This window comes from Helianthus annuus, chromosome 1 (assembly GCF_002127325.2).
Source record: "Helianthus annuus cultivar XRQ/B chromosome 1, HanXRQr2.0-SUNRISE, whole genome shotgun sequence".
NCBI lineage: Eukaryota > Viridiplantae > Streptophyta > Magnoliopsida > Asterales > Asteraceae > Helianthus > Helianthus annuus.
The window spans coordinates 134,792,647-134,817,551 of NC_035433.2; the positions used below are offsets into that span (position 1 = coordinate 134,792,647).

General features: G+C 37.1%; 1 long non-coding RNA gene across 13 annotated transcripts; it reads right to left on the bottom strand.

The window, feature by feature from the left end:
* Positions 1-1,400: 1,400 nt before the first annotated feature.
* On the bottom strand, positions 1,401-4,881 carry LOC110879052. Of its 13 annotated transcripts, none has more exons than XR_002558447.2 (7): positions 3,973-4,881; positions 3,782-3,896; positions 3,492-3,585; positions 3,010-3,098; positions 2,052-2,693; positions 1,875-1,951; positions 1,401-1,638 (listed from the first exon to the last, which is right to left on the bottom strand). It is a non-coding gene; the product is annotated as an uncharacterized LOC110879052 (long non-coding RNA). The 13 variants fall into 13 exon arrangements; XR_002558440.2 differs by having other exon boundaries at positions 3,801-3,896; positions 3,973-4,880; XR_002558439.2 differs by lacking the exon at positions 3,010-3,098 and having other exon boundaries at positions 3,801-3,896; positions 3,973-4,225; positions 4,460-4,875.
* Positions 4,882-24,905: the final 20,024 nt, after the last annotated feature.

Here is a 24,905-nt window from a genome sequence, read left to right on the forward strand (position 1 = left end):
CTGCCACCTATTACCACCCACCACCACCACTCATCGCTAATTTTATTCCTTCGTCTTTTCTTGCCTACCAAACAATACACGGTAATAATTCATTGCATTCTCACGTGGTAACCAAACAAGACATGGAATGGTACGATGATCATTTCCATTCCATTACCTCATTCATTTTATTCTCTCATCCATTCCATTACCCTATACCTAACACATTATAGTTTAGACGTTTTAAAACTTAGTTACTTTAATTGGTTAAATCCCAAAACCCCTTCGTGTCGTGAACAAGCCTACTTGGTGTGTGGGCTACGTTACTGGGCTTTGGCCCAACAGAAAAAAATCTATACATTTTTGCGTACGGCTTCCCACAATCCCACCAGCCGCCACATTACCGCAAATGTCACGCCAACAGTATTTTAACTTTTTTTTTTTAATCTATTCAGCATATTATAGTAGCTTGTTTTGTATGAATAACATTATATTGCTATGAAACCAACGAAATCTAGAGAATAACGAATCCTCAAAAGCCCATAGAAACAACCCTAATGGCCTCCCGTTTAAAATGCATATAGCATTTAAAAGTATATGCTAACATTTTTTTATGAAAAAAGGACAACATGAAAATGACTTATAAAGATGCTTCTATAGCAATTTGACGCCTAACATGATGTGCATACCATCTATTGTTGCAAATGGTTTTGATATCAAAACATGTCTATTTACGACTAATGATCAATTTCCAAAATTTGCAGTGTGGAATGTGAACATGTTGTAACGTGCATAACGTCCATATCGATAAGTGTCACATGGTTATATAGATAACTAAACAAAGTATGTCATTAACACAACCACGAAATCGAATCGCGAGTTTGGTTAAACAAAGATTTGTTTGACGAAAGGTCTTACATTCTATAAAAAGAAAGATAACATGTCTCGAATCTATGACCATATAAACTTGTTTTGAGATTGATACTTATCTCACACAAATGAATTTTAGAGTTATTGAGTTTGTGTTATTCTTAATCTATGGCTGTCCTTTATTTTAACACTAGTGGGAACGCCCGCGCATTGCCGCGGGTATTTATGATTTTTTGCCGCACGTTGCCCAACGAGTTCACATAGTAGCAATGCATGCCCGTTGCCATGGGTATTACGTTTTCTGGCGGGACGTTGAGCGGCGGGTTTCACGTAATTTATTTATAGAAATAATTTTCTAATACGACACCTATTAGACATGTTTCCTTCTACACAGGTCTTTTTTAGGTTACCCCATTTGAGCATTTAGAAATAAAACAACTCACAGTTGTAAACAGGTCAAAATTGTCATCAATAATATCAATATCAACCTTTATGTTTCTGTCCTTTTTCTGCGATGATTGCGAACAAGAAATGGTGATGTGAAAAAGGTACAAAATCAAACATGCTAACTTGGAATAGAGTTTGAATTACGACTCGGGCAACAGGAGGGGGCCATATAACAAGTAAACACCCAAGCCGGGTTGGGTAATGATCTTTAACAAGTACAACACATGATCTCAACGTTTTTACAAGGATTCCAAAAAAATGAGAGTCCACAGTGCCTGAAAACAGTGATCTGAGCATGTTCCGGATCATGCAAGTTTAGAACTTCATATTCCACCTGGGAAACTGAAACAAAAAAATATGATTTTATACATGTTATTAACCACCAAATCGTTGTTGGAAAAAAAAGGAAAAAAAAAACCAATGGAAAATACAAATTCTAGTGGATTGCATTCCACATATACGACAATATCATTATTAAAAGAACTTTTGTTCCATTTAATTCACTTCGACACTTAAAAAAAATTAACCTGGGTTTAGTATACACTCCATGAAAAGTACAAAGGCAACTAAAAATTAACCTGGGTTTAGTATACACTCGATTCCGGTTGATGTTTGCCCATTCTACCCATTTGTTATCCAACAAGTCACATACGTCCTGTTTTATAATATTCACATGAAAGTCATTTAGTTAGACTTTTGACAAAAAAATATTTACAGTTTTACATATGCCAAAAGAAAAGTTTACTTCAACACACCTCAATGAAAGAGACACGCAATTGGAACTCTAGTTGATGCTGTAAAGATTCAATCTTGTTGAACACGCAATTTCAAGCTCAAGCTCGACTCGGGCTCGACTCGTTTAGTATTTATTAATTAATTTATATTAATTATAATTATTATTATAAATATAATTTAGTTATTTTTTATATTTATATAAATGGTAATTATTTTTATATAATTATATATTTAATGTTTAATATATCAATAAAAAAATATATAAACAGAAACCTCGATTCGGCTTGCGAGCCGGCTTGAGCTCGATAAGCGAAGCTCGGGCTCGGGCTCGTGGGCTCGTTTACTAAACGAGCTTGTTTTTAGGCTCGTTCAAGCTCGACTCGAGCCGAGCTCGAGTACCTCGCGAGTAGCTCGGCTCGTTTGCACCGCTATACCTGGCCATAGGCTAGAACATTAGCATTGTATGCTTGGAACAGTCCATCAACAAGAGGGAAAAGACACTCTTCAAACATGGCTAATGGTGAAGTGAAGGAATGTTGTACCAGGTTGCACATGCAATACATTCAATGAGTACGGTACACCAATATAATTGCGCATTCAATACAGAATGAACTTTAAGCAGAGAGTGGAGAGAATCAGATGAGCACTTGTATATAGAAGTTCTGCATCACAAAGCAAACAGATTCAAAATCAACTTCTTTTGATCCAAAATTTCAACACAAAAACACACGTATATATTGGACTAACCAACCGTTTTTTGCTTCTTCCTCAATTTTGGAGTATATTTTTCGAGTCTAATGTTTTGTTTACCGTTTCAAGAATTTTTTAGCATTTACTTTAACAGCCACAAGTAATCAACGAAAGCAGTATATATATAGATATATATAATAAAAAAACAAAAACCAAAACCATATCCTACATCAGAACAACAAGTTACTTTATAAGTTAAAAATATTGGATAATAGTGCTACAGCCTACATGTCAACCCAATTTGACCCGTTTTGAGCCAATCCTAGCTAAGCCCGTTGCCTGAAGCCTCAACCCACCCGACTTGCTATTTTGCACATCTACATAAGATAAACGATTTCATCAAGCCAACGGAAAAAGTGTTTACAAATAACCCATCTTTTTCCAAAATAAAGCCAAAGGTTAGAAAACTGGTCAAATGAAAGGGGAGTCACCCAAAGTGTATTTTTTAATGCATAAAGCCCCCTTAAATCATTTCATTTACAAACTATATAATGAAAGAACTATAAAAATAGTCAATAAAAAGAATTTTGGGTCAATTGAACACAACTCACTTCGACTTAAAACGTGTTTTGACTCATTACCCAACCGGCAAACCTTCCCATTTTGCCACCTCTATATTATATCCAGCTAACACATCATCGTAAATCTAAGTAACGAGAACGGTGGACATGCTTCAGAATCGGAACAGGAAGAAAAATTTTGATACTTACCTAATTCATTGGAACCTTTTCTGGACGTCGTTGTCCCACTAACCACTGCGAAATTCTATCCCTAATCATCTTTTGTTTGCAGCTTCAAAATTTGCTGTGGGAATGTAAGTTTATACAAAAAAAAAAAGTGGAATGTCATTTTAAAATCTTGATGTAATAAGGTATAATTTGTATAGTGCTTGAATTTATAAATCATAAAGATTTTCTTTCAAATAGATCAAGAACTAATAAAAATGGGCTTCAAAATTGTGCGATAATGCATTCTGATATTAAAAACTTTCTAATAAAACCTGAGAGGGATGAGCATACGCTTTGATGTTGTTTTCCAAATCAATCTCTTTTCTCGAAGCCGAACTGCTTTTCATCAAATCAAGTTTGTTCTTAGCAGCAAGATTGGGATCAGAACTATTAGTGTCATCGTTTAAATCAAAACAATCAGCTTCTAATTGTGGAATCGAAATCAAGAACTTAAAATACAAACCTCAACTGACACCAATCACCACCGCCGCCAAAACCATCAACGCCAACCAGGACCTGTTGGCACACCGTCATTTCATCCACCACAGAATCCCCAAAACATCCCTGAAGCGTCGCTGAAGTCCTAGCTCGCTAGACCGTTTTCCAGTTTTAGCATGAAATTATTGAGATGCAATAAAAAGGTTATAATTAAAAAAACAATGATAAGGACAGAGAAGCCTAGCCAGAATGAAGTTGCTTGTAAAATTCTTCAACCACTGCAACAAACTTTATACATCATCACCTATTCTTCACATAAGAATTTCATTAAACAAATGGTAGGCATGAATAGGAGACCTAATACATTCATTATTAGTAATTCATTGAAAACAAATAACCAGTCGAATTAAAAAAAAACCACTCGGGTGAAAAAAACAAAACTAACAGCATATTTAAAAGATTGAAATATCAAATTAAACAAAATTAAGAGGAGATAGCCGTAACATTAGTACCGTAGAAGTCATCGATTTCGCCGTTGCCAGCCGGAGGGCCCTTGGCCTGCTCCCCTCTCTCTGTATTCTTCGTTACAAACAATAGATATATAGCAAACATGAACGAACTCCGGCGGAAAAACCCCACAACCACCAACTGATAGTTACCGGAGAAGAACAATCGAACCCGAAAACTTACCCCAGCCCTACCGATTCTGATGAAGAATACACCGCCGTCGCAACTGTTCAAATCCCAATGATCGGAGATTTCGGGCATGTTTGGCTAAGCTTTTAGAAAACAACTTATTGCTTTGTTATCATCGGTTGCCAGAGGTCTACGCTCAGTCCCTTCTCTTTGTTCTCGCTATTTCATGTCCTCCAAAGTCCAAACGATGATAACAAAGACATAGAGGGTCGTGAGGAGAAGAAACGATTCCAATTGACTGGAGTTAATTTTAGGGTTATTCCATGGATGAAATTCCTAAAACACCCTTAAGGTGTCTTAAAATTTTGGAAAAGATGTAATTTTAAAGGCTTTATTTTCTTGTACATATTGTTCTAAAGTTTGTACGTTATGTAAAATTACAACTTTGTACATCACTTCTCCTTTTTAATATATTATAGATAAGTGTCAAATCTAGAATTTGCGTAGTGCTTATAAAATGAGCATCAGCCTTTGAATCAAATTCCATACCATTATGGGGCTAAGATGTAAGAACCACAGCCCTTGGTATATTGCTAGTTTTTTTATGATTGTTGTACTAATCTGTTGAAACTTTCAAATAATATAACATTTTCAGAAATGGGAAGAAAAATACAAGTTGCATTTGATAGGTAATAACCAAAATATCAAAGGGATATTGGATTTAAATAACCCTAATTTTCACCAATTGGCCTATAATACTCCCAACTTTCAACTTATTTTCCTCTAGCACTCTCAAACTAACTGGACCCTAACACAGTTAGTTGAATTAGATGACACATCATCAAACAAGTGCCATGTCCATTGGTGAAGCTGGGGGGGGGGGGGCGAAAACGTATATACCTAAAAATTTCTATACGAAAGTACTGTTCATAACACTACGCGTCGAAAGTTCGGGAGGGCGGGCGCCCCCTCCCGCCCCAAGGAAGCTGCGCCCATGGCCACGTCATCAAAAAACCATGTCATATGCCACGTTAGACAACACGTCACCAAATAAGTGGCACATCAGATACCACGTCAGCAAAAAATACCACATCACTAACCAAAGTGCCACATCGACAATAAAAACTAACTGGGTTAAGGTTCAGTTAATTTAGGAGTACCATAGGAAAATAAGTTGAAAGTGGAGAGTGGTATGTTACAAACTAAAAGTTGAAAATATTATCGAGCAATTGATAAAAGTTGAATTATTTAAATCCAATATCCCAGATATCAAATTAATAAATTTCAGTTGCCAACTTTAATTGAATAACTATTATCTTCTTATGTTTGTTGTTATATGGTCAATATTATTATATTGTTATTTATATGTTGTTATTACTATTTATTATTATTAAGTATTTTATTTTAATTTAATTATTTATTTATTGTTTTTTAAATTATATTAGTTTGTTAAAAATGATTTGAGAATGGCTATTGATAAAGAGGGATGGATAGATGCCATGTGTTTAGCGACGGTTAAGGAAGTGATAGAAAAAATCTGATATGACGCTGATATAAAGGAGAGAGTTCAGAGATGACTATCGACGGATAGCCTACTCCCTTTGTGGAATATTGCAAAGTTAAGTAAGAGATATTGCATTAATTTTATTTAAAATCATGTATTATTGTAAATATTAAATATAAAACATCTAAAATAGTTGAATAAAAAAATTATAGAGAGATGGTATATGAGGAATAGGGGCTTTGAGATTGAAAATCCTCGTCAACTATCATATCCATCGTTACAAAATTCTAAGGTACTAATCATATATTGACATGTATAAATTGATGTTAGCGTTGAATTAATCAAACAACTATGTGTCATTGCATGTGTTTTTTCCAAGGGTATGAGGAGTTCAATGGGACATAGCAATTAAAGTTGCAATAAAGGATGTAAATGGTTAGATTGTACTTTAGTACACATGACAAAATGCAATAGGTGTATACCTAAAAAGGAGGCTAGAGAGTTTATAATGAATAAGACCCATCTTGTGTATCAAAACTTATTATAATAATCAATCAAACCTTGGTGATGGACATACCATTTATATGAGTTGTGGATGTTTTAACATTGAATCTACCCCTTTGAAATGATTAACTTACATCTTAAGTTTGATTTAATGATATACTTTGCTTTAATATACATGTGTTATATATATATATATATATATATATATATATATATATATATATATATATAGGACAAAGATCCGTTAGGAACCACCCTTTATTGCGAGAACCGCGAGAACCAGTGTGAACACAAACAGTAATACCTAAAAAAATCTAAAAAACACCCAAAATTTTTTTTTTTATTTTTTTACTATTTTTTATATAAAAATCGCTACTTTTAGTATCAAAAAAAAATTTTAAAAAAAAAAATTGGCTACGAAAAGTAGCGATTTGAACATAAAAAATAGTAAAAAAAAAAATTTAGATTTTTTTTTAGATTTTTTAGGTTTTTTGGGGGGTTTAGTTTTTAGCATTTTAGCTTGGGGGTGGGAGGGGTTTAGGTTTTTGGGGGGTGGGGGAGGGGGGTTTAGGTTTTTGGGTGGGGGGGTGGGGGGGTTAGGTTTTTTTTAGGTTTTTTGAGGGTTTTAGCTTTTAGCATTTAGCTTGGGGGGGGGGGTTAGGTTTTGGGGGGGGGGGGGGTGGGGGTTAGGTTTTGTTTAGGGTTTTTTTAGGTTTTTTTAGCTATTTTAGCTTGTGTTCACATTGGTTCTCGCGGTTCTCGCAATAAAGGTGGTTCTCGCATGAACCTTACCCTATATATATATATATATATATATATATATATATATATATATATATATATATATATGGAATGGCGACTTTCATTAAAATAGACAAATTGGAAAATAATAATCCCATCTTTCTGAAATTGGCTGATAATAATCCCAAGTCAGTTATTAGCCAATAATAATCCGACCTACTCCAATTTTTTTGTAAAATAGACCGCCGTTAAAATAAGCTTAACGGAGTTAAGTTTTTTTTCAGAATTTCAAACCGATGTTTTAGGGCTTTTGATCAGAACGAGGATATGAGTCGATTGATGTAAAACTTACCTCGAAAATGTGTTCGAAATGGCTTGAATTTTGTTAATTGGAAGTTAAACACCCGAATTGAAGCATCGTTTTCGTGGGTTGGGGGCAGTATTTTGAGGTAAGTTTTACATCAATCGACTCGTATCCTCGTTCTGATCAATATCCCTAAAACATCGGTTTGTAATTCGAAAAAAAACTTAACTCCGTTAAGCTATTTTAACGGCGGACTACTTTACAAAAAAAAATGGACGAGGTCGGATTATTATTGGCTAATAACTGACTTGGGATTATTATCGGACAATTTCAGAAAGATGGGATTATTATTTTCTAATTTGCCTTAAAAAATAACCACCCCGACTAGTAAAACATTAGCGAGGGGAAGTAACAAACAACAAACTGAAAACAGTTATACATCAAAAGCAAGCTATTTGGCCAATCCACCGTTATACATTTAGAACTATTTCTAATACAAAGACAGGGAAAGCGATTTGATATCCCCCAATGATTTGTATATCTTGATTGGTTCAAAGAGTCTTTTGTTGAGGGCACGCCAAACACATCAATAGGCTACCATCGTAATAGGTTGAATCATCTTACACCTTCGGCCCTGGTTTGAAAGCTGCTTGTGGATCTTAAGTTAAGGGTGGAGAGGGTAAACATCGGTTGACACCTGAGCCCGTGATCAACCGTTTCATTGGGCGAGTTACATAGACAACAAATATTCGAGCCCATGATCACTATCATTCTTATTAAGTTGTTGTTAGTCGGCAGGCTATTTTGAAGATTTCTTAATCTAAATGTGTTAATTTTAATTGGGATCCAAGCATTCCATTGTAGAATCTTGTTGTCTTGGGGTTGAACAAGACTTGAAATAAGCTTTTTGATTTAGGCAATGGAGAAAAAAAGCTAAGGTGTAGCCAAGCCACAACCATCTGTCGACCCACCTTTACTTGTAAACAACTAGATCTTGGAAGAAAGATCCAGTAGCTCCGCATTGGCCTCCCCACACCATTGCACTCGTTTCCAAATCCAAGTCGGTTTAATACCATCGTCTTTAAAGATGCACCTTTCAACAACCATATAGTATTTCTTAGTTTCCCTCGCAAATAACTGAGGGTAAAGGATCTTGAGGGGCTTATCGACAAGTCAAACATAGTGAAACATCAATCCATAATTTGATGTCTTGGCCATTACCAACAAGGACAAGTTAGAAGAGGCTAAGTATTTCTCCAATTTAGCTATAGTACCCCATGTGCCATTTAGCGCTTTGTTATGAGGCAGAGCTGGCTACAACTTGGGAGTATAGTGAATGGCAACGATAAATCTTCTTCTTAGGTTATTAAAGTCCGTTTTGTATCACCGTCACCACTTGGATAAAAGGGAAGAGTTAGCGATTTAAGAGAGCAGAGGCCCCAACCACCATCTACACTACTAGAAAACTGAGGATTTCCTACCAAAATTACCGACTAAAAAAATTCAGTCAGAAATTCCGACCACTTACCGACAAACTTCCGACTAGAATAAAAGTCAAATATTACCAACCAATTTCCGACCACTTACCGACAAAGAAAAAAGTCGTCAGAAATTTGAAGGAAAGTTCCAACTAAATTCCGACAAAAAAAAACTATAAAAAATAGAAAAAAAATTGGTTGGAAAGTTGTCGGAAATTTCCGACAATTTTCCTACTAAAACCATTATTTCTTTTATTCAATTATATTGAGCTATATGTATACATGTGAATGTATTTGCTTGTGTCTATATGTATGTGTATGTATATGACTCAGAGTATACACATACACACACATATATACCTATAAATAATTATACAATAATAAAAGCCTAGTTTAATTAATTAGTACCGATAGCGTACACGCACGTATGAATGTGTATAACACGTATAAGTTGGTAAAGTAATAGCATTTCATGTATATTTAAGGTGTACAAAATACGTAATGAAAAAAACTATGTTAGAAGGTTGAAAAACCGAGAAAACGGATATGGGTGTCGAAAAACGGTCGAAAATTTCCGACCACTTACCGACGAAACATAACATTTGGTTGGAAAGTTGTCGGTAATTTCCGGCCAATTTCCGACTAAAACATTTATTTTTTTCATATTTAATTATGTGGAGGTGTATATCTATATATATAAATGTATTTCTTGTCTTTATATGTATGTGCATTTGTGTATTAGTGTGTAGTTGTCTCGGCATATATATACATATACATGTATACACACTTATACAATAGTAAAAGCCTACTTTAAGTAATGGGTCTCGATAGTGTACACACATGTATGACTGAGTATAATAATACGTATAAGTTGGTAAAGTAAAAGCATTTCATGTTAACTAAGGTGTACAAAATACGTAATGAAAAAATTATGTTAGAAGGTTGGAAAACCGAGAAGACGAATATGGGTGTCGGAAAATGGTCGGAAATTTCCGACCACTTAGCGACGAAACATAACATTTGGTTAGAAAGTTGTCGGTAATTTCCGACCAGTTTCCGACTAAAGCATTTATTTTTTTCATATTTAATTATGCGGAGGTGTATATCTATATATATATAAATGTATTTCTTGTCTTTATATGTATGTGTATGTGTGTATTAGTATGTAGTTGTCTCCGCATATATATACATATACATATACATATACATATACATATACATATATACACACTTATACAAATAGCTATCTTAGTTGTTGTAACATGGTTCCCCACTACTCAACACATCTTAGGATAATTTTCATTGTCGCCCCACATAAACATCATTCTTTTGGCCTCCAGCATATCAATAATCTTGGTGGGAGCTTTCTAGAGAAAAAGGAAGTAAGTCGGGAAACTCTCTAGAACCAATTTGACTAAAGGTAACGACTTCCCATAGACAAATTATGGGCTTTCCACCTTGAAAGTCCGACATAAAAAACGTCTAATACCGGTTGCCAATTACATACACGATTCATACAAGCTCTCACTTTGAGACCGAGGTAGATGAAGGGGATTAAGCCGACATCGCAATGTCGGTTAATCATGTCTCGGTGTTTAGTATTGGGCGCCATATGTATTGACAGATAAGTAAAACTATATACAAGATAAATTTGAATTGTCCCAAGTTATTTTATAAAACACGTGCCTTGTGCACTTAAATCAATTTTGAAAATGTTTTCAAAAATGTGTCAGTTGATTGTATTTACCAGTGAAAACTGACGTATTTTCAAAATACTAAGCTACAAGTGCAAATACATAAATAGGCTGGAAGCTGCTCGGTATTGCTAGAAGAGGAATTTGCAACTCCTTTGCATAAGCCTATTAGTTTGTTGAACTCATTTTTGTACATTTGATCCGCCTGTGGATTATTAATTTATTATTACAAGCTTGCCTGTATTTATTATTTTGGAATTTAGGGACATTTGAGTTTTTGTAATAATATTTTATACTCCAAGACCTCCGCTGTGCTATCTGTTATTATTTGACTATGATGATACCAATCCTACGTCACGATACTCTCCACACGGGCCCACTGGGATTTGTGGTAAAAATCGGGGTGTGACATATAACCTCAGAGGGTTATTCTACACTATAATATATCATAATGCAACTTAGAATCAATAGCTGAAGTTGTTAAATCGGGTCAGAATCGAAAGTCAAAGCAGAAGTCAAAGTGCTTAACTTTCGGTTGTAAACCGACATGTAAATTGGAAATGACGGGCTGAGCATGCTTACAAATGTTCTAATATTAATTACCAACTGATTTAGTGTAAAAAAAGATGTGTTAAAACATTTACAAGTTAATTTTATAAGTTTTCCAAAATCTGCCTTTTGACTTTTTATTCAACCTAACTTTGACCCGTTATTTGACCAACCTAACGTGATTTCCAAGAGGTGCCCTTTTAAGGAATTAACACCTACCTTATTACGATCATGTAGCCATGTTCGATTTAAACAATTGCTGGACGATAATGGTATAAACCAAAAGTCAATTTGCTTGACTTTCGGCTAAATTCTTAGCCTACAAATAGAAAGAGCTGGAAAGGAACACTTACTTGTGATCCTTAGAAAATGTTAGAACTCAGAGGAGGTCCTTTTATGATCAGGAGCTCTAGTTAAGAGTGAAAGAAGATGTTTAGAAGAAATGAGCAAGTTGCCCATGAACTCAAGGCCCCTATTTATACAAAATGAAGATGCACCAGATCATTACAGGTGTTAGGGGATGTTGTAGGATGTCTCCAGGTGGGTACTAAGGTATCATGAGTTGCAAGGATGTTCAGAGTCGTGAGATAGGTGGCACAAGGGCATAAATGTCACACCCCAACCGATGGCGGAAACATCGGGGCGTGGCACTGAGCGAAACAGATTGTTCACAAGAATCCATAAAAACTATATAATTACCAAATCTTTAATGTTAATATCCCATACTACTAGCAGATAAAGTAAAAACAATCATTGCAAATATCAGTCTCATAGACAAAACACTGTTCCGACAACTCAGATTTATTTAACGTGTTTCTAGACTTCCTAGCTTGTTCATCACAACATGGCATCCTATCAACCTGTCACATACGTTAAAATAAAGTCAATACATAAAATGTAAAGGTGAGTACACAAGTTTGCATAAATTATAGTAGCGAAAACGTTTTACGCATAACCAGCATGCAACACGTAGAAATGTGAATCAAGTAAACCATCGACAATGACACATGCAACCGACATGACTGCGAGTTGTAGAATGCGCAACACATTTTCACCACTGTGAATACGTGAAGTAATACCCTTAACAACCCCTGAACAAACAGGTGCTGAGTCCAAACTATAGTACTATCGTTGCTAAGGTGTCAGGCAAGCAGTCACTGTGTAAACATAACATACAAGCATTCATCGAATCACGTATAGCATGCGAGAGCGGTTAGCGTTCGTAAAAGAGTTGAGTATTGTGTGCGTTGTGTGTTGATATAGAACGTATGTGACACCCAAAAGTGCGTTAAATGAAAAAGGGTTCGAGTATACTCACAGTATGTGTTTAACAAATAAACACAACCTTGATTGGATTGAAGGCAGCGCGTTGGAGTTAGCCTGAGCATATAACAGTAACGTAAGCGTTGAACAGCGCGTAAACAGTGTGTCGGATATGATAAGTGTCGAATGGTGAGTCGAACATATGAGTATCCATTCGATCGGATGGTTATCCGAGCGGATGGCCATTCGAATGAGATGTGGGTGTTTGTAAATCGTTTTGAAAATTTGAAGTTTTCGTTGTAGCAATTAAACAATATAAAGTATACAGATGCCAAGTCATCCAGTCGGATGGTCATCCGAACGGATGGCTATTCGATCGAGAAATTTGTGGTTTAAAGTTTGGTCAAATCGTTTTGAACACGGAATAGTAGAAGGGTCAGACCACCTGGTCGAATGGTCATTCGATTGTATGGTCATCCGAGCGGATGATCATTCGAGTGGGTAATCTGTTACTTTGTAAACTTTGTAAAATTTTCTAAGTTAAAAGTTTGAGGTTTAACGGGGACGGCGTGATGACGTGTCAAACAACGTAAAACACACCAAGGTCCAGCTCATTCGATCGGATGGGAATCACCCCATTTGATCAGATTCACTATTCCTGATGGGATTTCGTGTTCAACCCGTTAATCGGTCATCTCTCTGGTGGAAATATGTTTTCAAGCCGGCTCTCAACTAGAAAATGAGTAGAGAGTCTGAATGAGTATAGATTCCATCGGTTTTATGTAGAAGTTGAAGAAAATTTGGAGAAAAGTCTGAAAACAGTTGAAAGTGTTGGAATCTTGTTGAGATTCGTGTTGGGTAGTGTGGAAATCAGTAAGACCCCGTTAAATATTACTAGATTTAAAGAAAATAAACTTGCATTTACTACGAATATTTGGAGTTTGCAAAAACTTTCGGGATGTTGAGACCATACTTAATCATATTGTTCGCGTTATAAACCTACCAAGCTAATATTCAAAACATAATTACAAATGTTTACATAATTTTAAAACAAAATGGATCAAGTGCGGAAGCGTTGATTTGTGTGTTCGGTTCGATCACTTTTTGCTTGATCATCATCCCCTTACTTGTATTACCTAGAAACTGAAATTATAGACAAATGTTAGTATTAAAGTTTTTGGACAATAACATAACCGAAACTGTGTTTAAAAACAATTTCATGTCACCAAAAATAATATAATTCAACTTTTGTGACTGGGTGCTACCGTAACTTACGGTAGCCACCGTAAGTTACGGTGGCCCCTGGGAATTTTTGGTCTGTCGTAAGGCAGTAAGATCCCACCGTAACAATTTGTTTGCTACCGTAAGTTACGGTATCCACCGTAACTTACGGTAGCTGTTGTACATGCTTTCTTGTTTTGTTACTTTTGCCATTCAATTCCTACGTCGCTGTAATTTAATTTCGAACACGTTTATCACATAACCAAGGCACTCATGTCTATATCTTTACCAACTATGACATTCGCTTCCCTCTCAAGGGATTGTTTACGCCATAATCCACTTGCTTGTTTCCAAGATGTCGAGCTTGCCTTTTTATACTACTTGACTTGGTTAAAATTGAGAACTTTGACTCCTGTGTTAGGGGTTGAGTTTCTCAATTAATTCAGCGTATCCGCTACACGGCTTACGCAATGTTTATAACCATACATCAAGTAATGGTATCTAGCTTCAAGGTTTAATACACTACGCGTTTTAACCCGTTCGGGTGCTGAAATTAAGGCACCTTCCGGGTTATTTCAAAATCCATCTTTATAACTTGTTTTGACCTATTTGCTAGTTTAAGACACTTAGTCACTTCCGTGACATATTGGTCTATCTTGTTTACCATGTTTCAAAGTGACGGCATAATATTAACTAATAAATTTAATGTAACGAAACGGTAAATTTCGTACCTGTAGAGCACACCTTTCCCACGCATATTCCCTCCGGCTTGTCCGCTTGACGATCCGGGCTCCTTGCCAAAAGAATTCAATTTACGATTTGTTTAGAACTCTCTTCATGAGTGTTAACGCATCATTATGAGTAATAATCAAATCTGCGTTTTCATTCAATTCTTAAAATTTAAATCCCCACTTAGGCATTTCAACAAACACCTAACGGGTCAGATTTTTCCATAGTCATTACCAAGTTCTTGATTTGTTATTATCATCTAATTTCACCTCAATTAGCCAATTTTACTCAAGTCTTAACTTCTATATTTCTGAAATCACTTCTTAAATCGAGATTGTACTAGAACAAAAGTTATAATTCTAGTATTTATCAAGTTTCTTCAAGCTCATCATACACCTACAATGGTGATTACTAAGCCCTACTTGCATCATGCGAGAATTTGCCAAGAAATCCTCTAGGGTTTGTTCCTAAACCTCATATCATTACAATTTCATCCATGCATCAAGTAATTAAGCTAAATTTTGTTCTTCATGTTTACCCTAGAATTCAAGATGCAACAAAATATCAAAATTCTACATACCTTTTGATCCCTACAACGAGGTGATCACTAATTTATGTTCGAGACTTGATTCAAAGCAGATTAGCGGCTTCAATTTGGGGATTTTATGTGAAAACTAGGGTTTGAAGAAACCCCTGGTCGCCCCTGCCTTCTGTTCGATCCCAGCACACACACCAGTGTGTGTTTGGGTGATTGTTTACTAATTAGTAATTTTAGTTTCAAGTTTGGAAAGATTGGTCCCTAAACCTTGATTGATTTATAATCTAAGTGATTTAACCTTATTACATGCCACCTCAAGTCTTGTATTTAACTAGGTTATAAATTCCTGGTTAATTGATTATATAATTATAATTCTAATTATAAGGTTTTATATTTTCGGGCTGTTACAAGTCCACCCCCCTTAAAGAGGGTTTCGTCCCCGAAACCAAATTACGTACCAAATAATGTGGGGTAGAGTCGTTGCGTCTCCTCCTCGGATTCCCATGTGGTATCCAAACCCTTTCTATGCTCCCACTTGACTTTTACTTGGTTGATCTCCTTGTTTCTTAAGGTTTTTACCTTACGATCCAATATCGCAATGGGCTTTACTACGTAGTTTAGTCTGTCATCCACCTCGATGTCGTCATAGTGGATATAAGTTGTCTCATCCGCTAGACATTTCCGAAGATGTGACACATGAAATGTGCTATGAATTCCGCTTAGCTCCTCTGGTAATTCAAGGCGGTAAGCTACCTTTCCTACCCGTTCAATAATCGTAAATGGTCCGATAAATCTTGGGCTCAATTTCCCTTTCTTTCTAAACCGGATAACCCCCTTCCATGGGGATACTTTGAGCATGACCTTGTCGCCAACCTGGAACTCAATTGGTCTCCTCCTTTTGTCGGCATACGATTTTTGTCTATCTTGATCCGCTTTCAAGTGAGCCCGAACTGCATCAATCTTTTCATTAGTAGCTCGTACTATATCTTGGTGGGCAAGTTCACGTGGGCCCACTTTGTCACACCCCCAGAATACCACCTAGGGAGTGTCCCTGTTAGGCGTGTGACGAACTGACAATGAGCCACTAATTACATTGAACTCACAAGTTTCAAAATAAAACTCTCTATTAAATGATAAAATCCCAACATGAGTTTATACGAAAACCAATGTGTTCAGCGGAAGCGTTATCAAAACCTTACGTTAAATATTCTCAAAACAATTGTATGAAAACCAATATTCCAATAAGTGAATCCAATCAACACGACCCATGACCACTCCAGCTACTTCAGACAGCAAGTTCCAAATCCATATAGCCTAACAACCTGCGAGCATGCAACAAGTGTATCAGACAACGCTGGTGAGTTCATAGTTTTACGAAATCGTTGTTTACCAAGTATGTAGTTAATCCATTGAAGTTAATTCCAGAAGTAATGATGAAAACAATGTTGATAATACCCCGAATACAAGACGGCTTCTGATTATTTTGCCCTTTCTCCAATGCTCCTATCAAAGCATTGGTCATGACTAGGTCATTAGTTCAACACCCGTCCTCCCAGGTACGGGGTGAGGTTGCCAAACCTAAGTAGCGCTACTAACTAATACCATGTTACCTTCCCGGTAACCAAACAACACGGAGGGACTTTAAAGGTGATAGGAAGAGTATATTATCCAACATTCCCGTTTTTACCCAAAAGACTTATCCCTCCCAGGATACCCACTGACTGTCCCAACCACCGGGATGCATGCTCAAGAGAGATGAACTCACCTTGGGTTTGCTCGGTAAGATTTGTTAATTCACTTGATTACAGCAAAACAACCAATCCCTATTGTGATTATTAATAATATCAGTATCATGAACAGCCAGGTCACGTATATCCACACTATGCATTAATCCCAGAACAACACATGATGTGTAACAAATATTCAATTTCCATACCATTCCATATTCCATGCGTGCAACATGCAACAGTGATCGACACTCAAAGTAATTGTACATTAAATGCATTTAAGTTTCCTATTTTCTGCTGATGGTGTCACCATGCACACGGAAAAAATCACGTACTGTATTTCAGATCATGCATTCAAACATGTATAAGCATAAGTAAATCGGACCTTTGATCCTTTATACAATCTCGGACAGGATTCATTCTTATAACCTCGGATCCTTTACATACTAGCGAAGCTCGGCCCAGGCACTAAGGTAAATAAGGTCGGACAAGCAGTTTTTACACTGAAATCGGACCACATATAATAACACAAAGTCGGACTAAGGAGCTCCCCCCTTTAAACTCGGACACCATGTATGACAAGAAACTGACCACAAAGTGAATTAAAAACTCGGACCCTTTATTTACAAACTTCAAAAGTCGGATTTTCTAATATATATTACCCTTATTTCTCAAGCACCATTGGGCCAAAGCCACAACCAATGGCTTTGGTTGACCGCCCACCCCACCAATCACTTAACAGCAACAACACAACACATAAATCTTGTCATGAATCTTAAGTTATCACATGCCATTACTTCCGATTGGACCCCTTTGCCTAGCCGCCAATATCCCACAACCACATGCATGCACTGACTATTGATGTAATGGTGCTACAATTTGATTTGACCATTTTTTTATCCCAACCGAAAATTGACCCAATGACATCCACACATTCAACATTAAGAATTCACAAATATTTTGTCAGTAATCACATGCATATCATTCCATAGTCAACATATACCTAAACCTAGAATCCTAATTTGTTACTCACGACATCATCATAAAAGGAACTAATCATTAATATCACATGAACCTTAATTCACAATTCACAAATCTCTAATCTAATTGGGCCGCACCATGACACCAATCACATCCCTTGACTATCACACAATCACACACAATCTATAATTAGCGTGAATCTTGAAACAACAATCTGACAAATAACATAAATCATCATCTCATTTAATCCGCTAATCATGAGCAATAATCATGAGCAAGTTTAGCACTAATCAGATAATCAAGAACAACAAGCGTATTACAAGAACAGTTTTACGTACTAACCGGGATATAGGATGTCTAATCCAAGAGGTGAAAGTGCTTCGGGTGAGAGGGGATGGCTGCCGATGGTCGCACAGGAGAGGGGAGGTTGTTAGGGTTTCTCCTCTTGGTGTGGCGTTTGTCAAATAATGAGGACTTGTAACACATCCCCTGCGTAAATATGGGCAGGAGGCCTATCGGGCCTTGTTGGGCTTCTTATGGGCCGAGAAACATAATTCAAATAACAGAGGTTTGGGCCATGGGTGCATAATAATACTAGTGTGGGTATTAGGCGACTAAGGTGCACGCTCAACTAATCTAGGCATTTAACAATTAACACATAGCCACTCACAACCATTTAGTCATATAGATTCAATGTCATTTAAACGAGTTCAACAAGTTTACGCAACATAGACATAGTGACGCCGTATTGTGAAGCATGAACAGTAGTGACATAATTCAAGTGTCACAAGTTTGAACAATGCCAACCTTGGGAATACGGGTTGTCACATCATCCCCAACTTGAAAGAAATTTCGTCCCGAAATTTGACAAGTAAGAACTGAGGAGTGAAGTGAGGAAATTAGGATTATTGCGAATTTTGCTCGGGTGTCACATCCTCCCCATGTTACAGAAATTTCGTCCTCGAAATTTAGGCTATATTATACTCTTGGCTCCAATTATGAGTTTGTCGATAATTCACTAAACACGTAGTTAAATACGGTTTCACGAAAGTTCACTAAATAATATATAAGTCATATAGCATATAAAGTCAGATAACATATAAATTCACATAAGTTATATTTCTTTATTTGTTCAGGAATAGTGTTCTAATTGTTCATCAACGTTCGAGTACAACCCATGTGTAATTCCGTAATTCCCCGAATTAGTGTTATGTGAGTGTTATGCATGAATGAGTGTTTGAGGTAATAGAGTTTGTGTTAATTGTGTTAAACTAAAAATGTCTTGCTCTTAAGTAGAAACACAAGTTGAGTTAATAGGAGCTTGATAATGAAGAATGTTGTGACAAGTTATGCTAAGCTCAAGAGATGCTCACAAAAGTTGAAATACGAGTGTGTCATACATCTGTATGGCATTGCCTGATGCATTTAACATGTGCGACCGGGGGGGGTTGTTGCACTAAATATAACTTGGGTGAGCTATACGCCTTCGAATTTGGGGACTTGCAAAAAGGCAGTGTTTAGTTATCATGGATGTTGTATATTAAGTAGCCAACACTTCACGAAGCAAGTGTATCTAATGTATATCTAGAGCTTACCAGAATTGAGGCGAATGTCGTACATCATAAACGAAGGGTCGACGAGATAAACCGAACTGGAAATGTGTTAAGGTAGTTTGTTACAGGCTAAAATGCTCAACCCTCAAATCACGTGTGTTGGGTGCACCACCAAGATTTTCTCGAAGCAAAATATGTGAATGTGATAAAGTGAGTGTAAGAGATATATGTTTATATATGGTATCGCTACCGGCGATCAGAACTGGTGCAGTCACCCCTATCGAAGATCAAAGGTGATGCCATCGTATGTAAGAATTCGAGAAAGAAAATATAATTTCTTGGAACAGGTGATTCAAGCAATTCAATCAATCGATGGAATGAAAACTCAAGTTAGGCCTTAATCCCTATTTCAGACTGGTATCATCTTGACTCGTTCGTTCAGAGGGAAAAGAGATTTTCAGTTGATATTGATCGTGATATTTTGGTCGCAGTTGGTTGTAGTAGATGACCAGCCTTCGGTCAAAGAGAGATAAGCATGGAACAAAGAGGTCGATGAAGCTATACATGAGTATGGTGCTTTCACACAAGAGGGAATTTTGACCTTGGCATACCTTACGTAAGTAATAATTTTATTTTTATGTTCTTGCACTTGATGATCTTAAGTATGACTCATTCCTCGAGTGACGTTCGTAGAGAGTGATTTAGCCAAGCGAGGATTAGCGTATAACAGGGCTATGCAAGAACTATGGTATTCATTTTAGCACAACAAGATAAGACGCGAAGAATATACCAAAACGCGGTTATCATCAATCTGTTCCATCTAATTGTTTTAGAATCTTGAGTAAAGTAGCAAATCCGATGATGAGGATGTAGCTGGTCGCAAACAAGAAGTATAAACGGAAATAAAGTGATGTACCAGTCGATGGAAGCGTTACTTTGAGGGTGTTGACGCAAGAAGAATTATCCATGAAGGTGATAGTTGGCTAAGTCTGTAGCATCTCGGCTAAATCAGAGCGTTCTCTACAGTCGTCGAGCTGCTCGTATGCGAATAAGAATAGATTCACTAAGATCCATGTAAGTAATTGAGTATGCAATTAGTCGAACATGTATGCAACCAAGTTTGAAGGTTTGAACTAAGACGGGTGTACTGGGGACATCACATATGTCGCCAAGAGGTTTCATTACAAAGGCGTGTAAAGGCGTTCAAAATGGTATGGTCATGATAACAATACATCACCATTTTCAGAGTTCAATATTGAAATGATGGAACTGTTCTTATGGAAATCCGTTTGCAGAGTTAGATATGTTAGGATGAAAACCATGTTAGACTAACGATAAGTCACAAGGCAGTATAATGGGGCAAAAGGGAATTTTATAGTTAAGTGCAAGGGGTAAAGTATTAGTGTACGAGGGATTCTTCATACTATGTTGATATGCTGATGTCGAAGAGCTTACACTAAGAGTCTTGTAGGGTTTAGATCGAGATAACAGGTTCTGATGAGAATCTTAGTTTCACCAAGTTTCTTACATGAGTAAAAGAAAAATAATGAGGGATTCCCGTGATGATAGCTCATTGTGTTCGAAAACATCTTCGGTCTAATAGTTGCGCCTATCAACTACCGCATGGGTTTAACTGTTCCAGTTAGTCGTTGAGTGGTTTATGAGAACTTCTACTAGCGCCACGGAAGTTATAAGCAAATAAAAAAATATCACAGGTTACACAAAGATTCACATGCATCCACAAGAATGGTGGAAAGAATAAGGATCAAGATTGAATAGAAGTCAATCATCGCCATAACCCCAACAGATTGTTGAATCCCCAGTTATGTCGATTAATGAGTCAGAATCCCTTTCACACTTGCTAAGCCTCACTGGGACTCACATGCACCCCACATTATTATTATGTGTGCACCCATAATGATAATGTAGTTTGCATGTTTATCTCAGTTCCTCTTAGCTTGTGTCAAAAGGTTCCTTAGATTCGAGTAGCAAAACGAACGTTGTCAAGATAGTAAAGATCACAAAAGTCTAGAGGTTATGCCATACTAACAATGCATCATAAGGTAGACAAATAATTACATGTAATCAATCATACTATAGTGCTGAGTGTGTAGCCATATGCAATGTCATAAGTAGGTGTACGCTAGGCACGTAATGCATAAGGTAAATGAAAAACGAACCTTGCAATCTGAAGCTGAGTGTCATGGTCGATTTCAGAACTGTTCGGTTATAGTCTGGTTTTATGAAAACGTTTTAAAACCAAGTTCACTATAACCAGTGGCTCTGATACCAAACTGTCACACCCCCAGAATACCACCTAGGGAGTGTCCCTGTTAGGCGTGTGACGAACTGACAATGAGCCACTAATTACATTGAACTCACAAGTTTCAAAATAAAACTCTCTATTAAATGATAAAATCCCAACATGAGTTTATACGAAAACCAATGTGTTCAGCGGAAGCGTTATCAAAACCTTACGTTAAATATTCTCAAAACAATTGTATGAAAACCAATATTCCAATAAGTGAATCCAATCAACACGACCCATGACCACTCCAGCTACTTCAGACAGCAAGTTCCAAATCCATATAGCCTAACAACCTGCGAGCATGCAACAAGTGTATCAGACAACGCTGGTGAGTTCATAGTTTTACGAAATCGTTGTTTACCAAGTATGTAGTTAATCCATTGAAGTTAATTCCAGAAGTAATGATGAAAACAATGTTGATAATACCCCGAATACAAGACGGCTTCTGATTATTTTGCCCTTTCTCCAATGCTCCTATCAAAGCATTGGTCATGACTAGGTCATTAGTTCAACACCCGTCCTCCCAGGTACGGGGTGAGGTTGCCAAACCTAAGTAGCGCTACTAACTAATACCATGTTACCTTCCCGGTAACCAAACAACACGGAGGGACTTTAAAGGTGATAGGAAGAGTATATTATCCAACATTCCCGTTTTTACCCAAAAGACTTATCCCTCCCAGGATACCCACTGACTGTCCCAACCACCGGGATGCATGCTCAAGAGAGATGAACTCACCTTGGGTTTGCTCGGTAAGATTTGTTAATTCACTTGATTACAGCAAAACAACCAATCCCTATTGTGATTATTAATAATATCAGTATCATGAACAGCCAGGTCACGTATATCCACACTATGCATTAATCCCAGAACAACACATGATGTGTAACAAATATTCAATTTCCATACCATTCCATATTCCATGCGTGCAACATGCAACAGTGATCGACACTCAAAGTAATTGTACATTAAATGCATTTAAGTTTCCTATTTTCTGCTGATGGTGTCACCATGCACACGGAAAAAATCACGTACTGTATTTCAGATCATGCATTCAAACATGTATAAGCATAAGTAAATCGGACCTTTGATCCTTTATACAATCTCGGACAGGATTCATTCTTATAACCTCGGATCCTTTACATACTAGCGAAGCTCGGCCCAGACACTAAGGTAAATAAGGTCGGACAAGCAGTTTTTACACTGAAATCGGACCACATATAATAACACAAAGTCGGACTAAGGAGCTCCCCCCTTTAAACTCGGACACCATGTATGACAAGAAACTGACCACAAAGTGAATTAAAAACTCGGACCCTTTATTTACAAACTTCAAAAGTCGGATTTTCTAATATATATTACCCTTATTTCTCAAGCACCATTGGGCCAAAGCCACAACCAATGGCTTTGGTTGACCGCCCACCCCACCAATCACTTAACAGCAACAACACAACACATAAATCTTGTCATGAATCTTAAGTTATCACATGCCATTACTTCCGATTGGACCCCTTTGCCTAGCCGCCAATATCCCACAACCACATGCATGCACTGACTATTGATGTAATGGTGCTACAATTTGATTTGACCATTTTTTTATCCCAACCGAAAATTGACCCAATGACATCCACACATTCAACATTAAGAATTCACAAATATTTTGTCAGTAATCACATGCATATCATTCCATAGTCAACATATACCTAAACCTAGAATCCTAATTTGTTACTCACGACATCATCATAAAAGGAACTAATCATTAATATCACATGAACCTTAATTCACAATTCACAAATCTCTAATCTAATTGGGCCGCACCATGACACCAATCACATCCCTTGACTATCACACAATCACACACAATCTATAATTAGCGTGAATCTTGAAACAACAATCTGACAAATAACATAAATCATCATCTCATTTAATCCGCTAATCATGAGCAATAATCATGAGCAAGTTTAGCACTAATCAGATAATCAAGAACAACAAGCGTATTACAAGAACAGTTTTACGTACTAACCGGGATATAGGATGTCTAATCCAAGAGGTGAAAGTGCTTCGGGTGAGAGGGGATGGCTGCCGATGGTCGCACAGGAGAGGGGAGGTTGTTAGGGTTTCTCCTCTTGGTGTGGCGTTTGTCAAATAATGAGGACTTGTAACACATCCCCTGCGTAAATATGGGCAGGAGGCCTATCGGGCCTTGTTGGGCTTCTTATGGGCCGAGAAACATAATTCAAATAACAGAGGTTTGGGCCATGGGTGCATAATAATACTAGTGTGGGTATTAGGCGACTAAGGTGCACGCTCAACTAATCTAGGCATTTAACAATTAACACATAGCCACTCACAACCATTTAGTCATATAGATTCAATGTCATTTAAACGAGTTCAACAAGTTTACGCAACATAGACATAGTGACGCCGTATTGTGAAGCATGAACAGTAGTGACATAATTCAAGTGTCACAAGTTTGAACAATGCCAACCTTGGGAATACGGGTTGTCACACAATTCGCCCCAACATACTGGGGTTCGACATTTTCTACCATATAGCATTTCGTACGGTGCCATCCCAATACTAGCATGGTAGCTGTTGTTATAAGAAAACTCAACCAAAGGTAGATGGACATCCCAACTGCCTCCAAATTCGATTATACATGCCCGTAGCATGTCTTCCAACGTTTGTATTGTTCTTTCACTCTGTCCATCCGTCTGAGGATGGTACGCTGTGCTGATGAACAATTTGGTACCCATTTGTTCTTGGAAGTCTCGCCAGAAATTTGAAGTGAACCGGGTATCCCTATCAGACACGATGGATACCGACACTCCATGGCGCGCTATTATCTCATTAGTGTAAACTTCTGACATCTTTTCTGAAGTATAGGTCTCATGAATTGGAATGAAGTGAGCACTTTTCGTCAATCTATCTACAACTACCCATATAGCATCGAAATTGCGGTTCGTCTTTGGTAGTTTGGTTAATAGGTCCATTGTAATATGTTCCCATTTCCAAACCGGGATTTCTAACGGTTAGAGTTTACCATATGGTTTTTGTGCTCTACCCTGACTTGTAGACATGTCAAACACTTTTCCACATATTTCACTACATCCCTTTTCATTCCGGGCCACCAATAGTTTTGTTTTAAATCGATATACATCTTGGTCGCTCCCGGATGAATGGAATAACGGGATTTGTGAGCTTCATCGAGTAGAAGCTTTTTAACTCCA